General features: G+C 42.5%; 1 non-coding gene across 1 annotated transcript; it reads right to left on the reverse strand.

Moving 5' to 3' along the window:
* Positions 1–9,580: 9,580 nt before the first annotated feature.
* Positions 9,581–9,744, reverse strand: LOC125999940 (U1 spliceosomal RNA). The gene has a single exon (XR_007492367.1). It is a non-coding gene; the product is annotated as a U1 spliceosomal RNA (small nuclear RNA).
* Between the last annotated feature and the right edge of the window lie 398 nt (positions 9,745–10,142).

The following is a 10,142-nucleotide window of genomic DNA, read 5'->3' on the forward strand; positions in this document are numbered from 1 at the left end:
TGCAAATGGAGAAGTTGAAAAGATCCTGAACCCAATTCAGGCCTCCCTAGTTTTCTGCGTGCTTTCAAAAGGGTAGTGGGCAAAGCCAGGAAAGTAGCTCAGGAGAGAGGAGTCAAAACTTTGCCAGTTGCTGCTACTATCAGGAAGTCCAAGCAAGGGAATAGGGGGGACTCACTGAGCCTACTGTTGATTTATGCCTTACTTCAAATGGGCTGGGGGGGGGGGGCTGGGGATTGAGTCAGTGTCTTCCTAAAGTAGATGAGAATAAAGGAGAAGAATATAAAAGCTCAGTCATTATCATAAGCCTCATCACCTAATAATGCATTTAAGTAGGAACTTAAACCAATGTTAGTGGCACAACAGGACGTATTATGGAGGCACCTGGGAATTTGGGTAGTGGACTAGAAAAGTATTCGGAGCTCCGCTGAAGTCATAGTACTGCTGGTAGAGCAACTGCCCTGGGTTTGATCCCTGGCATCCCATGCATGCACTGCCAGGAGTGATTCTGAGCACAGAGAGTAGAAGACATGAGAAAACTTGGCCAAACAAGTTGCTGTACCTTCAAAAGTGAAATGGAATAGTGGTACCTCTTCCTTAACAGTGTCAAAAAGTCGGGGAGATGGGGTCGGAGCAGTGGCACACCAGTAGGGCGTTTGCCTTGCACATGCTGACCTAGGATGGACCTTGGTTTGATCCCCCTGCTTCCCAAATGTTCCCCTAGTCTGCCAGGAGTGATTTCTGAATGCAGAGCCAGGAGTAACCCCTGAGCTTCACTGGGTGTGGCCTTCACAAAAATGAGGGAGAGGGTGGAGAGGTGAAAAAGTCTGCTCAGAGGCAGGCAGGGTGGAGGGGGCAAGGATGTTTGGGACCCCTGTGATGGGAAACAGGCACCATTGAAGGATGTTTTGTTGTTGTTGTTGTTTTTGTTCCACACCCCTTGATTCTCAGGGGTTACTCCTGGCTATGCGCTCAGAAATCGCACCTGGCTTGGAGGGAGCATATGGGACGGGGATCGAACCTCAACCGTCCTAGGCTAGTTCTTGCAAGGCAGACGCCTTACCTCTAGCATCACTACTCTGGTCCCACCAGTGAAGGGTGGTGTATGTTTTTTTTGTGTGTGTTGTTATTTGGGCCACACTCAGTGATGCTCAGGGCTTATTCCTGGCTATGCTTTCAGAAATCGCTCCATGGGGCCGGTGAGGTGGCGCTAGAGGTAAGGTGTCTGCCTTGTAAGCGCTAGCATAGGATGGACCGGGGTTCGATCCCCCGGCATCCCATATGGTCCCCGCAAGCCAGGAGTGATTTCTGAGCGCATAGCCAGGAGTAACCCCTGAGCGATTAACAGGTGTGGCCCCAAAACCAAAAATAAAAAAGAAATTGCTCCTGGCTTGGGGGACCATATGGGAATCCAGGGTTCAAGCTGAGGTCTGTCCTGGATCAGCAGCATGCTAGGCAAATGCCATACCACTGTGCTATCGTTCTGGCCCCATTTTTGAAATTCAGCCAAGAACAATTTGTTCACCACAATGCTTAAATAAAGTTATTATTATTAACATTATTATTATCCCCCCTCCCCCCGGAAGGGGGGAAGGCAGTAGACCTTAACAGAGAAATGAAGGGAGAAAAGCAAGATGGGGAGTGAACAAGTTTTTTTCAAACTGAGGCCAAAACCCAGTAGCTAATTGTCCAGGATTCTTGGTTGCCTCGGGATGATTTTTTTTAGGTCGGAAGGGCGGGAGAAGCTTGAGAGCCTCATAGCTAACTGTCTTTTTTAGAACAATATTGCCATCATGCGGAAAAAGTTTCACAAATGTCGAGTTCTTCCTTGGTAGACAGCATTGAGGAAAACAAAGCTGTGGGGAGGCTGAAAAGATCCCGAACCCAATTCAGACCTCCTATAGCTTTCTTGGCTGGACTTATAGGACCAATGGACAAAATTAGTGTGTGGGTGAAGGGGTTCATCTGAGAAGACCCAAACTCAGCCAGCTGCTGCTACCAGGAAGTCCAGGCACAGGAAGTAGTGGGGCGGGACTCCATTGTCTCTCTGAACCCAGCTCTGAGTCCCTGACTTTTGCCCTGTGATCTAGGAGGGGTTGTGGATTGGGTCTGGGTCTTGGTGATGTAGCTAAGGAGCAGGGAAGAATATAAAGACTCTAAGGTACAAAACTCATCACCTGAAAGCCAGAATTCAAGCCATTGCTAGAGGCACAAAAAGGTATAACTTGGAGATACCAAGGAACTTGGTATAGAGACCTAGAATAGGGACCTAGGTGCTAGGGGACTAATCTGCGTAAAGAAAAGTCTGGGACTGGCTAGGCCAAATAGAAGTTGATTGGGGCCAGAGGTAAGGCGTTTGCCTTGCATGCAAAAGGTCAGTGGTTCGAATCCCAGCATCCCATATGGTCCTCCGAGCCTGCCAGGAGCGATTTCTGAGCCTAGAGTCAGGAGGAACCCCTGAGCGCTTACAGGTGTGACCCAAAAACCAAACAACAAAAAAATCAAATAGAAGTTGATTATCAAAAGTAAAGTTGCGGGGCCTAAGAGGTGGCGCTAGAGGTAAGGTGTGTCTGCCTTGCAAGCGCTAGCCAAGGAAGGACAGCGGTTCGATCCCCAGGCGTCCCATATGGTCCCCCCAAGCCAGCAGTGATTTCTGAGCGCATAGCCAGGAGTAACCCATGAGCATCAAATGGGTGTGGGCCCCCCCCAAAAAAAAGTAAAGTTGCCTGGAGCTGGGGTGGGACAGCAGATCTCACCAGGAATTTGAAGGAAGACCAAAGCCCAAGGGGGTGGGGGAGTGTTTGAGCAGATTTTTACAAACTGAGATAGATGTCTTGGATTCTTGGTTGCCTCAGGATGATTTTTTTTTTAATCATTGGGAGGGTGGGCAAAGGTTAAGAGCCACAGGGCTGACTATTTATTCTAGAACAATGCTCCCCTTGTGAGGAAATAGTTTCATAAAGGACAAGCCACCAATTCTTCCTGTTTTTTTGGTTTTGCAGAGGAAAGTGGAGTTGTGGAGAGGCTGAAAAGATCCTAAATCCAATTCCAGTCTCCTCAGTTTTCCTGTCTGGTCTAATAGGGGCAGTGGATAAGGTCAGAGTTTTGTTGAAGTAGCTCAGAGATGAGCTAAAACTCAGCCAGCTGCAGCTGCCAGGAAGTTCAAGCACAGGAAGTAGAGGGGTGGGGTGGGACTTTAGGTTCCTAACTGCTTGGCTAAATTCTGTGCCTCATAAATAAATACCCTTGGGGTGCAGAGTTATGAAACTTTTCCTTGCCATTTTCTCCCCTAATAAAAGCTATTCTAGGTTAGTGCCTGCAGAATCACCTTGGGTTCTTTATGTAATTGATTTGCAATTAGTTTTTGGAGGTCCAAATTTAGATAACTTTTCATTGGAGATTCCATAGTGCTGTTAATCATTGAGTATACGTATGTACTGTCCATTTCCAATCTCATCAACCATGTCAGTATCTTTCCCCTCTTTCCTCCCAATCCCAAGAGAACAAGCATCCTTATCATGCGTGTCTATAGGTATAGTTATTATAGTTTGGGTCCACTGCTTCAAATATTGATGACTCTAATGGTTTGTTTTATATGTTTCTCTTTTGGGGGGTGCATATGGTGATGGTCAAGGTTTACTTCTGTCTCTGTCTTCAGGAATTATTTCTGGAATTACTGGGGGAACTTATGGGATGCTGGGAATTAAACCTGGTTGGCCTCATGCCAGGCAAGTACTCTACCTGATGTACTATCATTCCAGCCCCAGATTTCTTGATTTTGATGTACACAGATCTTTTGTCTCTACACCATTCATTTGTCTGATGCATTGACAGTTGTCTCAATTTTACCTCTTCTTACTTCCCACCCTTCATTTATCTCCTTCCTTGGTAGATTCATTTCTATAATGTAGGGCCAAATTTTTGTCCAACCTGTAACCAGAAGTGAACTCTTGAGTACATAGCCATGAGTAAGCCCTGAGCACTATTGACCTCCAAATCAAAATAATAATAATAATAATAATAATAATAATAATGAAGTTAATGCTGAATGAGAAAGAGAAGTCTTGTAAAGAATTGTCAAGCATGGGTGGACACTAAGGCTGGGAATGACTGGTTAAGGAATGGGTCCTAAAAATTGTATGACTGAAACTCAACCATCAACAACTTTTTGTTTGTTTTTGGGTCACAACCCACAGTGCTTAGAGGTTTACTCCTGGCTCTACACTCAGAGGTCTTTGCTGGCGATGTTCAGTGTATTATATGGGATGCTGAGTATCTAACCTCGCTCAGCAGCATGCAAAGCAAAAGCCCTACCTGCTGTGAGCACTCTGGCCCTTCAACAACTATTTTTTTGGTTTTTGGGTCACACCCGGTAATGCTCAGGGGTTACTCCTGGCTCTATGCTCAGAAATCGCTCCTGGCGGACTCAGGGGACCATACGGGATGTCAGGATTCAAACCACCATCCTTCTGCATGCAAGGCAAACGCCTTACCTCCATGCTATCTCTCTGGCCCTGTCAACAACTTTTTAATTCGTATTTCATAGTGATTCAATTTAAAAAACATTTTTAATTGTCCAGCCGGAATTACAATTGCAAAAGTGAAGATTTCTGGAAAATGTGGGTAGCTTCCATCTGAGTTGTAGAACTAAAGAAAACCCAAAGCAAAATGCTGTGTTTGAGCAGATTTCCTCAAATTGGGCCCTCACCAAGCTGCCAGTTTCCTGGTGTTTCCTTAGTTGCATGCAGATTTTTTTAATTTGGAAAGGGGTGGGGGAATTGGTAGAAAGACAGGCCTAATTGTGGTTTCTAGGGCAATACTGCCATCGTGCGGAAATAGTTTTATAAATACCAACAGTGAATTTGTCTTTCACTTGTCTTGCAAGGAGATGGGCTGGTGGAAGGCAGAACATATATAGAACTTAATTCTGGCCTCCCGACTTTCTCTCTTTTTGGAAAGACTATAGCCAAAATCAGGGTTTGAGAGTGGAGAGGGTACAGAGTTTAATACATATGGTTTGCTTACAACTAAACTCATGGCTTTGCCTACAGTCCCCTGAGTAATTCCAGGAGTGAGCTTTGAGCAAGGGCTAGGAGAAAGCCCTGAGTATTGCTAGGTGTAGTGCTAGGATAAAAATTATAAAGTATGGGGCTGGAGAAATAGCATCTAGCTATTTCTATATATAGACTGGGGTTTGATTCCCAGCATCCCATATGATCCTCAGAGCCTGACAGGAGTGATTTCTGAGGTGCAGAGTCAGGAGTAACCCCTGAATGCTGCTGGGTGTGGCCCTTTAAAAGTATAAAGTAAATTACTAAATAAGTCGATAAAACTGAAAATCAGGATCATGAATATCTACCTATTAAGATCAGAGAATACATATATTTACTTCAATTTATTTGCCCAATTCTGAGATCATCCATTCCTTACATAGAACACAAGTCATTGCTGTTTTTATAGGCTAATCGATACTAGGCATTATGGGGTGGGGTTGTGAGTTGTTTTTTCTAAATAGAATAAAACTGAGGAAATAACCCAAAGGCATGAAAACCACACCCCTTTATGGTACAAATACTAAACTCTTTGGAGTTGGAGAAAAGGAGTCCTAACCTCAATTTCTGTAAACAGAGCTGGACCTCCTCAGAATATGAGCCCAGACAGAATTTTTAAGGTCCTGATAAGAGTATGACCAGGACTCAGGAACCCTTGAGGAAAATCTTTGCTCGAAAGAAGTCTCTTACTCAGCTGGGGCTGGAGAGATGTCCTATGATTTTTGTTTGTTTGTTTGGGCCACACCCAGCAGTGTGCTCTGCACACAGAAATTACTCCTGGCCAGCTTGGGGGACCATATGGGATGCTGGGGATCAAACCCATGTGGGCTTTGTGCAAGGCAAACACCCTAGCAAACTGTAGTATTGTCCAGCCCTGCGAAGGAAATCAATTGCTTGCTCCCTATTCATTTTATTGTTGTTGTTTGGATTTTTGGATTCAGGTCCATATGTGGCATATGGGGCTTCTTTCTGCCTCTACATTCAGGGATCATTCTTGGTAGGGCTTGGGGAACCCAATGTGGAGTCTGGAATTGAATCTATGTCAGTGATCTGCTAGGCAAGCACCTTACTCGCTGTCCTGTCTCTGTAGACCAACATTCAGTTTGTGATGGATCCATTACTTTTAGCTATCCCAAGTTTCCCCTTTAGCCCTCAAAATGCCTGAATTCCATTTTCCTTTGTCCCATAGATAGAGGCATTCCCTACCAGTGAGTGCAGAAGAACAGTAAACTTAGGATCAAAAGCTTTTTAATACCAGGTAAGAGAAATGGCAAAGTGTGTTTACTGTGCTTCGAAGATATGAGATCAACTTGAACCAAACGTTTATGCATTCTAGAGGCCTACAATCCATGTTCTGATTAATGTAAACAGTGTTGAACAAAACAACAAATGATCTCTCTTCAAAAATACTGTGTTTTCTATTGTATTTTCAAAATGTACCTTTGTAAATAATGAAGGCTTGGAATGTTAATAAACAGTATTTATTTGTGATAATATTCTGAATATCCTGGAAAAAACCCAAGTTACATGATTAAAAATCTTATCCTTTATAGTGAAGGATAATAAAAGCTTCTTGTAAATTACCACTTAACAAAATCTGAAATATATTTAATCATGATTAAGCAGGTTCTCTATATGAGTTGAGAAATGTAGAAAAAAATCAGAAACCACAGATAGTCCTCAGTAAACAATGTCATTTGAAATTCATAATAACTGAAATTTGCTTGCACTATACACATACTTTGCATAAATATAAGTAGAAAAATATTGTTATAGTTCAAGAAATAAGAATATTGTGTTTCTGTTAAATTGTGTTAGAGATATTTTTCTTTATAATCAGTTTTGTTTGTCCTTGCCATATGCTTTTAATTTATGTATAATAAGTAATGTACAGTGCAATTTTCGGTTTGAGCAATATTTATCTCTATCTAAAAAATGCTAGAAGAGTTAGAAACAAAGTTTTATCAGTTACCGCATGAATAACTAATGCCATTAGAAATTTCCTATGCCTATTGTTATACAAAATATCTGTGGCATGGATACTACCAGTAGACTGTCCAGGATAGAATTGAAAAAGGAGTTGATGTGATTGTCTCTGTGTGTGTTTGTATGCTTTGAACACTGCTTTATAACCAGAGCTCTGAGATCCCCTAAGCCTGCCAGGAATAATTTCTGAGTACAGAGCCAGGAGGAAACCCTGAGTGCCACTGGGTAGAGCCCAAAAAACAAAAATTAATACTGGAATGTCTCCATCAAACTGCTGATGTTGGATACCTCAAGAAAGTGGGGTCTGTGAAGTATTTCTGTTTCACCTTCTAGGAATTAAGTATTTTATTAAGACTTTTTTGGTGGGGGGTTTGGGCCACACCCAGTGATGCTCAGGATTTACTCCTGGCTATGCACTCAGAAATCGCTCCTGGCTTGGGGACCATATGGGACTCTGGGGGATTGAACCATGGTCTGTTCTAGGCTTAGCGCGGGTAAGGCAGATGCCTTACCACTTGCACCACTGCTCCGTCCCCTTTTATTAAGACTCTTTTTTGGAGGGGGGTTTGGGTCACACCCGGCAATGCTCAGGGGTTACTCCTGGCTCTATGCTCAGAAATCGCCCCTGGCAGGCTCGGGGGACCATATGGGATGCCTGGATTTGAACCACCGTCCTTCTGCATGCAAGGCAAACACCCTACCTCCATGCTATCTCTCTGGGCCCTTATTAAGATTTTTTAAGAAGCTATCACATGAGGCGAGAGAGAAAGTACAGCAAATAAAGCACTTGCTTTGCATGCAGCCGATCTGGGTTTGATCTCTGGCACTCTATATATACTCCCAGCCCCTGCCAGAAGTGATCCTTGAGCACTGAGCAGGAGCAAACCCTGTGCACCAACAAGTGAGGTCCCCCCGCCCAAATAACAACAACAACTTAAAGAACTTGAATATTTGAATATTTAGAGATAAAAAATACAATCAAACTTTGCATTGGTGACCTCAGATTTGAGTTTATATACCTGTGCATATGTTTATCATTCCATGTAAATCAGCATGTAGCACATAGTGATGTGCTGAGCCTATTCCTGCAATTCCTACTAACACATGATGATTATTTAATGCTGGGAAGAACGAAATGGAGGATCCCATAGATGCTCAAAAGGGGAACAGGTCAGAGGTCACTTGGAATTTGTGACTTGGTAGTTAGTGTTGATTTCATCTCCTTTTCTACCTGAATACAACTTATCACTTGAAACAGATTATTGGAAATCATGTGAAATGCTACGCAAATCAGTTTTTTTTGTTTTTTTTGTTTGTTTGTTTTGGTTTTTGGGCCACACCCGGCGGTGCTCAGGGGTTACTCCTGGCTGCTCAGAAATAGCTCCTGGCAGGCACGGGGGACCATATGGGACACCGGGATTCGAACCAACTACGTTAGGTCCTGGATCAGCTGCTTGCAAGGCAAACACCGCTGTGCTATCTCTCCGGGCCCTGCAAATCAGTTATTTTTCATTAATTGTTTACTAGTCATTCTAGCTTTTTTAAAAAATCGTAAAGCTTTTATATTTCATTAAAGAACTATAATTTACAAAATTATTGATTGTTGGATCTTAGACATAATGTTCTAGCACTAATTCCACTACCAGTGTCAACTTCCCTCTGCAAATGTTCTCCAGTCAGTTTCCTGCCCCCACGTGTCACCTTGACAGACACCTTTCAAGTTCAGTGGTTTTAGTTTGGATTTCATGTTTTCAGCATGGTTGAGTCTGGTTTGGATGTAAAGCTATGCCACTCCCCCACATTACCCTTGATCCATTTTTTTCCCAGGACTTCCCTTTCTCACCCCCCACTTGTCTTCTTTTCTTTGTCCTCCTCAAGCAATATAATATTGCTATATTATACAAATCACTTTAAATGAAGAAAATTTGGTTCACATATTAGTTTATTTCAAAATTTAATTTTGGAAAAACAGGATACCTGCGGAGGGTAAGAAAGTTTAGACCGCAGTTTGATTTGAGATGGAAATTGAGATCAAATATATAGCAATGAGCTGGTTTCTCGCCATGAGCAAAATGCAAGGCAACTTTTGTCCCTTGGTGGCATTTTTCAAAAGACTAATGAATGGGTAAGGAGAAATTCAGGACAGTGTTGGCTGGCATATTGGGAACTGCTCCCTTTTAGAGGAAAAAGTTAAAAAAAAAAACTAAACTAGCACATCTCGTGTGGTGTACAATGGCAGTAGAGCAGGTACAACTGTGCTAGCTGAAAGTCTGGCTTATCCAGATATTTCGGGGACTATTGCTTGGAATCAGAAGGTTGAATAGAAGTAGAACTCCCCAAGCAGGTAAAAAAAATTCTCAATTGTCCACTAGAACAAAATTTTGTAAACGTAAGAGTACCAAAAAACAGTTAAAGGATGGAATATAATGCTGCAATTGGAAGGTCCTTGTCAGTGGAAGGTAGTATTGCTTGTGATCTTGTTTCTCTTCACTCATGGTTTTGATCTTTACATTTTAAGGACAGTTTAATATTCTGTACATTTTTTTCAGAGGAGAGTGAGAACGCAGTCCCTCACTACCACAAATTATGCAGTTGAGTTTCCCACATTTGGGGAAATCGCAGGAGTCAGCACATCTGGAGTGCAATGGATAAGCCTCGCCCTGGGGAAACCACCTTCATGATCACGGTATCTTCCTTGCCAGGTAAGTATGTTCTGTACATTTTCTTTAATAAAAGTTTTGGTAATATTTTTATACAACTAGAATTCCACAGACTAATGATATTTGATAAACCTTTAATCTCTGAGTGAAGAAAATTTTATTAACATATGTGGCACATGGGAATTTTAACATAGTTTTATAAAGGTACTAAATATCTGTCCAGAGATAGTTCAGGGGTAAAAGCACTTGCCTTGTCCTGGGCCTACTATGGTCTGACCTTGGCACTGAATAAAGTGCTTCTGCACTGCCAATAGTAATCAATGAACAGAGCCCTATACATAACCATGTGTGGCTGAAACACACCCCATCCTCCAAGAAAAATAATTTACAATTATATATTATATCTATCTAGGAAAGGGATAGTCAACAATGAGAAACAGTTAATTTA

The sequence above is a fragment of the Suncus etruscus genome, chromosome X, assembly GCF_024139225.1.
Source record: "Suncus etruscus isolate mSunEtr1 chromosome X, mSunEtr1.pri.cur, whole genome shotgun sequence".
In the NCBI taxonomy this organism is placed as follows: Eukaryota; Metazoa; Chordata; class Mammalia; order Eulipotyphla; family Soricidae; genus Suncus; species Suncus etruscus.